A 10567-nucleotide genomic window follows, 5' to 3' on the forward strand; every position below is an offset into this window, starting at 1 on the left:
ACGTTCAGCGCTTACGGAGCAGGGAGAAAACAAATCTAATAGCTAAGTACTCATCAAATGTTGAGATCATTTTTGAAATAATCGAACTGAAATTGTCGACCGATATGCAAGTGCGGTTGACATACGGTTCCTCGCCGCAAATAAAGTAGCAATGAAGGCACTGGGTGGCAGAGAGTGGCTTTGCACTAAAAAGCGCTGATCTGTTCTCACCTGCCAGAAAGTATACGGCAGAATCTCTGGACACACAAAAGATATTCTGCATGCTCATTCCCTCACGAGGGACTCACGTCTTTTTGAGCAAATGCGTGATAAAACCCTCAGTGAGTTAGACTGCAAAATGAAGCAAAAGGAAAGAACAAAGCGTAATGTCTCTGTGAAGGAACAGACGGTTAGCCCGCGCAGCTACACTCGTCAGATCCGCTTCGCTAAGGCAGCCCAGCTGAGGCTACCTCGGCGGTGAGCTGACCTCGCCGGTAAACATTCTGAAAGTTCCGTACCCGCCCAGTGAGACTGCTAATTCTGATGGCGTCACTCGCCGTCGGTGTGGCTACCGGGCTGTAAACATAGAAACAGTGGCTTCTGATAGGACTGTGGGCAGCTGCTACTGTTAACCAAAAGATCGGGATGCCATTGCGGTATGTCTATTGTAATTAACCACTGCGAACGTTCGAGTAATGCACACCCGATATCAATGAACGTAACTGACTCGTACAGAGGGAAGTCCACGCTCCTGACCCAACACGGAGACCTCCGCCTCGTCGTGTCTGAGGGCCGACTGACTCACTTGGCGCTCTCCGTAACGTGGGATCTATTCTCGCGAGAGCCTGTCCCCGTCAACTGTGTAACGATATTTGAAGCTTCCCGTACTGGAATAATCCCTCAGTTACTGCCAATGCCTCAGGGACTTTCCCTGACTATCACTGTAAGGAAAGGAAACTACTACTATTGTGATTAAGCGAAAGTGTGTTTACGGCCGACTGGCGCGCCTCCTCCACGTACTCCCGACCTGCGTGTCTGGCTGCAGGCAGGCTGGCCTCCCACGCAGCGGGCCACGGCCCCCACCCCCGCACTGGACGACTCGCGCCGCGGGCCGCTCGCGTTCTCCGGCCGTGGGAACACACTTCGCCACAGCCTGGAACCTCTATAAGTCTGGAAACTCTACAAGCCCCAGAAAAGAGCTGGTTGTGCAGATTATAAATATATGTAATGAAACAATCGTACTTCGATTCTGCCTCGTATGAGATCATTTTTTTTGCATCTTTAGTTTTTATCGTGTGATATTTTATCTTGTTCAAATAACAAGTGTATGACTGAAAGCATTACCTGGGATTGCCAAAGTTCACTTTCTGAGGAAGTTTGTGGGCATTCCTACTTCAGCCAGGAGTGATGGGAAAAGATCGCCAGTAATATACTGGCGGAAAAAATAGCAGCGCAAAAAATATAATTAGTGTGAAATAATGAAATTGCGGGAGTACACCTCTCTAGATGAAACACCTTAAAGTTTCGAAGGGAACTATGAAAATCAGATGCCGCCGCCTCAGCTCGAGTTAAGGCAAGCGTAAACAAGCCGAGGTAAGGCATCCTCCAGGTGTGTTAATGTAAATGGACGTAAAAGCAACATTTGCATTTCCTGCTTCACTCCTACCAATAACCCATTTTGTTTTCCGTGTTTGCTGTTAGCTAAGGGTAAAGGCACAAGCTGTACATGCGTTGGCATGTCAGATCTAACGTCATTCCACGCCCCACATTTTGCCTACCGTGCTAACACAACACTGGCTGCAGATGCCAACAGGGGGAGGGACTGAAGGTATCAAATGCTGTCGACAGCACGAGGCTACGGAGCGTAGCTGAACTGCTTAGTCGACGAGTAAGTCACGGTAGTGCTACAGTGCTAATGGTGTTGATACAAAGCAGAGCAATGGAAACGATAAACAAAGCAAGCATTGCGTTATATCTTCAGTAACAGTAGCCGAAGTTGAGATTCCGTCAGAAAGAAACCCAAGAAATTTCGCAGAGTGAGAAAGAAGTGGCGAATGAAGGATTAGCCTTTCTGCAAATGAGTCAGTGGAATGGGTGGTGTCGTGCGAACAATGTACAAAAGGCGTATAGTGGTGATGATACGTGCACGGCAATAGAAAGAACGTGGTACTGAAACAGGTGTGGGGCACTTCATCGACGTTGTCGGACAGGGAGCCCCAGTTCCCGTTTCCAGTGAAACGTATTGAAGGAGTTGGTACTAAACGTAATTTTGTATTTGGAAAATCATTCGTGGCATAGGAAAACAACAATTACGAATATACACTACTGGCCATTAAAATTGCTACACCAAGAAGAAATGCAGATGATAAACGGGTATTCATTGGACAAATAGATTATACTAGAACTGACAGTGATTACATTTTCACGGAATTTCTGTGCATAGATCCTGAGAAATCAGTACCCAGAAAAACCACCTCTGGCCGTAATAACGGCGTGTACAGGTACAGCTGCCCATGCAGCTTCAACACGATACCACAGTTCATCAAGAGTAGTGACTGGCGTATTGTGACGAGCCAGTTGCTCGGCCACCATTGACCAGACGTTTTCAGTTGGTGAGAGATCTGGAGAATGTGCTGGCCAGGGCAGCAGTCGAACATTTTCTGTATCCAGAAAGGCCCATATGGGACCAGCAACATACGGTCGTGCATTATCCTGCAGAAATGTAGAGTTTCGCAGGGACCGAATGAAAGGTAGAGCCACGGGTCGTAAGACATCTGAAATGTAATGTCCACTGTTCAAAGTTCCGTCAATGCGAACAAGAGGTGACCGAGACGTGTAACCAATGGCACCCCATACCATCACGCCAGGTGATACGCCAGTATGGCGATGACGAATACACACTTCCAATGTGCGTTCAGCGCGATGTCGGCAAACACGTATGCGACCATCATGATGATGTAAACAGAACCTGGATTCATCCGAAAAAATGACGTTTTGCTATTCGTGCTCCCAGGTTCGTCGTCGAGTACACCATCGCAGGCGCTCCTGTCTGTGATGCAGCGTCATGGGTAACCGCAGCCACGGTCTCCGAGCTGATAGTCCATGCTGCTGCAAACGTCGTCGAACTGTTCGTGCAGATGGTTATTGTATTGCAAACGTCCCCACCTGTTGACTCAGGGATCGAGACGTGGCTGCACGATCCGTTACAGCCATGCCTGTCATCTCGACTTCTAGTGATACGAGGCCGTTGGGATCCAGCACGGCGTTCCGTATAACCCTCCGGAACCCATCGATTCCATATTCTGTCAACAGTCATTGGTCCTCTACCAACGCGAGCAACAGTGTCGCGATACGATAAATCGCAATTGCGATAGGCTACAATCCGACCTTTATCAAAGTTGGAAACGTAATGCTACGCATTTCTCCTCGCTACACGAGGCATCACAACAACGTTTCACCAGGCAACGCCGGTCAACTGCTGTTCGTGTATGAAAATCGGTTGGAATCTTTCCTCATGTCAGCACGTTGTAGGTGTCGCCACCGGCGCCAACCTTGTGTGAATGCTCTGAAAAGCTAATCATTTGCATATCACAGTATCTTCTTCCTGTCGGTTAAATTTCGCGTCTGTAACACGTCATCTTCGCGGTGTAGCAATTTTAATGGCCAGTAGTGTATTTTGAAGATGTTGGCAGAAATATGACCGTTAGTGCATAAGAAGAACTACGGTTATTGAACGGATAAGACGCACTTGTCACAAAAACTGATGTTTTCGCGTTTCAAGGATGCTCGATACAATTTACGGAATGTAGATGCTGGTGACCTACTACGTTATCCACATCAAACTGCGCGCGACATACATATAGTGATTTCAAGAGAAGCAGTGGATGCTTGCTTAACGTCAAACTGTGCTACAGAATTGTAGGACAATGAAATTTCAAACGAAGCTTGACGATGCACAGCATACTACGGAATCGGCCCAGAAATTTGTGGGGGATGTGTTCAAACTTATCCTATCGTTGAGTAAGGAATTTGTTTTCAACTGCAACCAATCAGCATTTGAAGAGGAAACACATATGAAAGGGACCCTGGAAATTAAAGGTACCCAGAGAATTCTATCAAGATCATGGAATATCAATTCGTATACAATTAACTGACTCTTTAACCGGATGGTAAATATGCTGGAACGCTATTCATTGCTCTGCAAGAACTAAGAGTTGCTTTGCGCCCCTTGATTCTTTCTCATGTGAGTGATTTTGGCAAGGGCAGTAGGGGATATTTACATCATAGCAAGCAAGAGTCTGAGAACGTGCGTTAGATAACTGCAACTGTGGTATGAACACTGCATTTGGCTAATAGCTCGTCAAAGTAAGTTGCTATTGTTTGATTCGTAGTCTGCGTATAAAAGTCATACTCCTAAAGAACAAACCATCGCTCCTGGAAGTGTGTGACATTGCAGTTCATACCACCTGGAACCACCAGATGAATTCAACCTCCACATGTTTGTGTTTTCTGTACGTATAAAACATGTTATTGCACTATCTGCATCAACGCCTTAAAGGACAGCCAGTTTCACGGTAAGCTGTTTCGCATTCGGTTGCACGCCATCACTTCCATCAATTCTCGTCACCCTGTTACTCCAATGTGATTTCTGTATGCATTCTTCAAGAGTGGATGCCTTGCACGCTTCGTAGCTGCCAAGGAGCTCGTCTTTGATCTCGATGGTGCGAATCTTTGTGATCATTGAGACGCGCCATTTTTATTCGGTTTCCATGGTCCAAGTTAATGGTTTGTTTCTAACATTTCTTGGATGTCGACGATGTCCATTTTGTGAGGTGTTATACATGCACCCCATAGAAGGTTGATCTCTGCGCATCCCAGACTCTCGTTTTCTGTGGACATGGTGCGTCATCACCAGTTAATGTTTTTCTGGTCATAATTTTCACTTTCGAATAAGCCTTACTAAAGACTGTTCCTGCGACGTCGCACTTAACAATTTCCTTGTAAGTCATCTAACAGAGAAGGTTAAGAAGCGTGGGGAATCTATTGGGCATAAGAATGCATTTTTAGCTTTATCAGTCGTTGGAAAAACAGAAATTATGCAACATCTTAGCTTTCAGGCAAAATACAGGAAGACAGAACGACGATATAAGACAAACTCGCTATGTTCTTTCCAAGATAAAGTTCTGCAGTGAGTCTGAACATGCGCTACGTGTACATGATGAAACAGTAGAATCTAACAGTCCTAGAATACTTAGGGAACGGGTAAATTTCACTTCCGCGTCAGCTGCGGATGTGAAAGAGCACGTGAACAATTCTGCTGTCTTTCAGGTGCACCCAGTGGTATACAGAAGAATTTATTGGACTGTACGTTACATGTGTGTCAGGACGAAGATAATGCAGAACTAGCGGAGACTGTTTTTGTGTCTCTGTTAGCAGATGAAACATCTGATGTAGCTTCTAAATTTCTGTTACTGGTAGTATTTCGTTTTCTGTTATCTGCTGAAGAGCCGGTTGAAAGATTTTGCATGTTTTCAAATCAATCGCTTATCAGTGCTACTTCCTTGGCTGATTCAATTAAAGATGTACTCGCCGATGTTGTCCAAGAAACGAAAGAAAACGTAATATCTCAAATTTATGATGGCGCCAGCGTCATGCGTGACCATCATACAGAAACCCAATCAACTGTAATATAAGGGCATAATTTCGTGTATTACGTACATTGTTATGAACATTCACTGAACTTAATTTTTGCCTAAGCGACAAGTCGAAACAAACAAATGAAACCGTTTTTCGGAACTACTGCAGAGGTAGCAATACTTTTGTCATTCACCTCGAAAAGTGGCTGTTCCAGATGCAGTTGTGAAACAAAGAATCCCACACGGATCGGCCATTACATGGAGCTTAAAATCGTGAAAAGTGCTCACAGTTAATGAGAACGGAGAGGACACTCCAGAATGTCTTAAACACATTGAAGATACCAGCAGACAGACAAAAAATGTAAATCAAACATGTGGTCTAAGGATAAAACTCTATCACACAAAATTTTCCTTTCGGTTAGGGATATAAAAATAACTAGCTGACAAACCCAGCAATGTACAGGTGTTCATTTGGCAATTTTCTATGAGAAATGAAAACAAAAATTGAACTGTGTTTTTCTGTAATATCGAAAAAATTTCATTTATATGTATTCGTGCAAACACTTTTAAAATTACGAAACAGTCGCACAAAGAAATATGCATAATTTCCAGAAGTGTAAGCACAGCTTATTCTCATGTCTAGACCGCGATTCAGTAAACGTCTGCATAGACTCTTCGCAGCCCTACAGGTGGCTAATGTTTTCGCCTACAGCCGTTTGCGTTTCGCATCTGAAAGATGATGAAAGCTCTGCCAGGTATCGGGGATTTCTCTTGAGTGGACTCGACTCTGTGTGTGTCTCAGCTCTAACGAATAAATGTATTAAAAATTCATACATGACGTGGCATTTCTTCACGCAGCTCATCCCTCATGACGCCACATCTCCTGGTCCTTGCGTCATGCAATGACACGACTTTGCAGGTACATTCGCTGGTGTACGACGGTACTGTGTGCAGAATGTGCTGCGAACAGAGGTGGTAGGGAAGAAGCAGTAAATTTAGACGTCATGCACTGTGAGGCAATTTGTCGTGCATCTCACTGTTTATGACGTTATGTGTCCTGAACTATGATAGATGAGTAGTTATTACTCCCACAGCAATTCATTGCTGGCAGTAAGAGATGTGTGTAGCAAGTTTGGTTGAAATCGGTTCACGAGGGGATGTGGAACATGTGCAAACCACACACACACACATACACAAACACACACACACACACACACACACACACACACGCACACACACACACACACATACATACTTTTATACATACATATATCCATTTATATAATATGTATGTATGCCCTACGTGAACATCTAGTACAGCCAATTTCAAAAATATACCACTGGTCGCGTCTGAATAAAGCAAGCAGCAGCATCATTCCGAAACGAAATTTTTAAAATTAGAGACAATGTTAATGATATCACAGAAGAAACAGAGGTTTGAATTCTGCAGCCACTTGTTGCCCTCTAATTTAGTCAAACACCGCTTCTTTCTTTCATTGAAAAATTAGTGTCCTGAAAATGTTCTATCTGCTCTTACGCAGTCCTATCAATTTTTTAAGTAAAGCTGAGTTAAAAACAGAGCTACAGACCATTTATTCTCGAAATAGGTTTCAAGAAAAAAAACCGCAGGAGCCCTTATAAAGTTTGTAATTGAAAATAATCTGGAAGAACCTTTTGGCGACGTCAGGAATCTGCTGAAATTAGCGGCTGCTGTCCCATGGGAAGCTGTGAAGCAGAGACGTGTTTCCGCACGTAGTCACGGATCAAACAGTTTCTTAGAAGTACCAGAGATGAAGATAGGCTGTCTCATCTTGCCATGCTATCTATTGCAAAGAAAACGATTCACAGGTTTCCAAATTTCAACGACAGAGTCATAGATCCATCACGAAAAAGGAAAGGAGGATGGTCTTTTTCTATACGTCTACAGCCGATTCAACCCTACGAACGTTTTCAGGCTCATTGTAAGGTAATTTTAGAACTACAAAAATACTTTCCTTAATTTAGGAAATTAAACAGTTTGGAAAGGTAAGTTGTACAGTGCAGTAAAGGAAATGAACTCCGTGCCAGCCACTTGAGGCATCAGCCACCGATGTCTGTGCTGTACCGCTAAGGATACGTCCTCTGCACTGCGATGACACAACGGCGAATGTTAATTTCTGAAGCGCAGAATGCAGCCCACCATTTTCTTTTATCACTCGGAACTTTCCACTCCTCATTGTGCTTAGCAACGATCGAAATTTTGTTCTTAGTTTTTATTTCATTTTCTTTCTTATCGATGTATCGCTGTGCGTTAAGTAGTTCAGATCCGTTTGACATCACTATATTCATTGTGAATTATTTTTTAATGTAATATCAATGTCCACGATTATGTAGAATACAGAACTATGGAAAATACGTAAAGGGTGCTATTATGACGAGATACGGCAGAAATTATGCAAGAAGGTGCTTTGGTTTTAAAGAATCTACTCGTTGTATTTCGCAACATCTTACTTCTATCTATTCTCACACACATGAAAAACGTTTTGCGCTCAATTCGCAAATATAGATGCTTAATTTACCGTCTTCCCAAATCGTACTTTATGATATTTTTCACATGCAAAAGGTTATTACAAATTACATTGACCGAAAAGGGTGAGAATGAAGTGCAGTTTGTCCCCAAGGCGGTCCTTCACTGTCAGGGAGAAAACGTATCACCTTTGATAAGAGCATATGAAAGCCAAGGCGCCTGTGTGTGAGTGAAAACTGCACTGTGCATAAGGTCTTGTCAGTCTGTGCTGCACGAAAAAGCACTTACCTTCATAATTACAGTAGAACCATTTTATCGTTTTTTTAACGTTGTCTTCAAAGATTCCGCCAGAGTCAGTAACATTGTTGAGGTGCCAGCAGACGCAATCCAGCACCGATGTCCCGTTTGCTGCAAGCAGAGCTACCACTGTGGCAATTACGCCCGCCGGCTGCATTGTCCGCTGTCGGCACTGGGGAGCAAACAGAAGCAGTGCGCGTCGCAGGGAGTGCGCGCTCAATATGACGGCGGGCGCAGCGGAAGTCTGCCGCAGGACGGCCAAACCACGGGAAGCGTGGCGTGACGCCTCTCATCCGGGTCACACCCGTATTCCTGTTTGCCTGGTAGCAGTTCACAAAAGTCATCGAGTAAAACGAAAGTGGTATCTGCCCTTCCCCAAGGAAGTGTTGTAGGCATTCTGCTGTTCCTAATCTATAAAAACGATTTAGGAGGCAATCTGAGCAGCCATTGTTTGCAGATGATGCTCTCTTTTACCATCTAGTAAAGCCATCAGAAGATCAAAGCAATAGCAAAATGATTTAGAGAATTTATCGGTGCGGTACGCAAAGAGGCAGTTGAACATTAATTTTTTTAAAATTAAATTTGTGGTAAGAGCTTATGCGATCAAACTGCTGATGTCATCGGTCCCTAAGTTTACAAACTACTTAACTCAACTTAAACTAACTTATGATAAGGACAACACACCAATGCCCGAGGGAGGACTCGAACCTCCGACAGGGGGAGCCGCGCGAACCGTGACAAGATGCCACAGATCTTGCAGCAACACCGCGCGGCAGTGGCAGCTGATTCTAAACAATGAAAAGTCTTGTGTCACCCACATACGAACAAGAAGGACTCCGTTATATTTCTTTTGCTCGATGAGTCACACAAATTCAAAGGGAGCCATTTCAGCTAACGCCAAGGGATTAGAATTAGGGCCAACTTAAATAGGAACGATCAAGCAGAAAATCTTGAGTGGAAGACGAGCCAAAGTCTGTGTTTTGTTTGCAGGACACCTAGAAGATGCAACAAGTCCACTAAAGAGACTGTCAGCTAGGGGTACTAGAAGCACGCTCCGTCACACACCGCTTGCTGGCATGCTGAGCATTGTTGTAGATATACATGAACATCTCCCTATACTCGCAATAAGTCACAATATGGTGCATGGCGGAAGCTGCCTTCCACCACTACCAGCCATTTCCTCTCCTGTTACGCTCTTAAATACGGCAAGGGAAAAACGACTGTATATTTGCCCCCACGGACACCCTAATTTCTCCGTATTAGTGCTTCTTGCGCCAAATGGACGTTGATGCCCGTGAAATCATTCGGCAGTCAGCTACGAATATCGGTTCTCTAAAATTTTTCTGCAGTGTTCCTCGAAAATAACATTGTCTTCCTTACAGGGGTCCCTATTTGGGTTCACAAACCATCTCTACAACACGTGAGTGTTGTTCGAATCTAAAGGTAACAAATCTAGCTGCACACCTCTCAATTGCTTCGATGTCTTTCTTTAATAGGACCTGGTGCGGATCCAAAACACTCAAACAGCACTCAAGAATGGGTTGTACTATTGTCCTATATTCTGTCTTCTACAGATTAACCCTACGTTCCTAAAATTCTCCCACTCGAAGTCGTGCATTCACCTTCTCTGCTCCATTCTTAAATGCACATTCCATTTCATATCGCTTTGCAACCTTACACAGAGATATTTCATTGATGTGACCGCTAATGCTGTATTCCAGTATTTCTACGTTTAGATTCAACTACCATTCATCTCACCATCTAGAAATTTTGTGTAAGTCAACTTGTACCGTCCCACAGTCACTCAAGAATTACATCTCCCCGTACACCACAGCATCATCAGTTCATCCTGTCTGTCAGATTATGTTCTGCAGCACGCCAAGCTCTCTCGAGTGCAATGTAAGAGGTTCTGTTATTAAGAAATTTTTCTAGCACTCACATATCTACAAACCTATTGTATACGCTCGTCCGTTCGTTAACAGACTGTACTGAGCCACCTTAGCACTTAATCACTGTGGACTGCGAGCCAAATCGCTGCCTCAGGAACTGTCAGTAGTTTTCTTCCGGTGTCGTATTACAGCAGACGTGCGCTCACCCTTCCCTCCCCACCCCAATCCCCCTCCATTCTCCTCCGCCACACTGCTCCCGC

At 44.2% G+C, this 10567-nt stretch overlaps 1 long non-coding RNA gene across 1 annotated transcript in view; it reads right to left on the bottom strand.

The window, feature by feature from the left end:
- LOC124554039 overlaps positions 1-8611 on the bottom strand; it is a 34335-nt gene extending 25724 nt beyond the window's left edge. The window contains exon 1 of the long non-coding RNA XR_006968214.1: positions 8410-8611. This is a non-coding gene — a long non-coding RNA (uncharacterized LOC124554039). The remainder of the gene's footprint in view (positions 1-8409) is intronic.
- Positions 8612-10567: the final 1956 nt, after the last annotated feature.

Source organism: Schistocerca americana, chromosome 11 (genome assembly GCF_021461395.2).
Source record: "Schistocerca americana isolate TAMUIC-IGC-003095 chromosome 11, iqSchAmer2.1, whole genome shotgun sequence".
Classification (NCBI taxonomy): domain Eukaryota; kingdom Metazoa; phylum Arthropoda; class Insecta; order Orthoptera; family Acrididae; genus Schistocerca; species Schistocerca americana.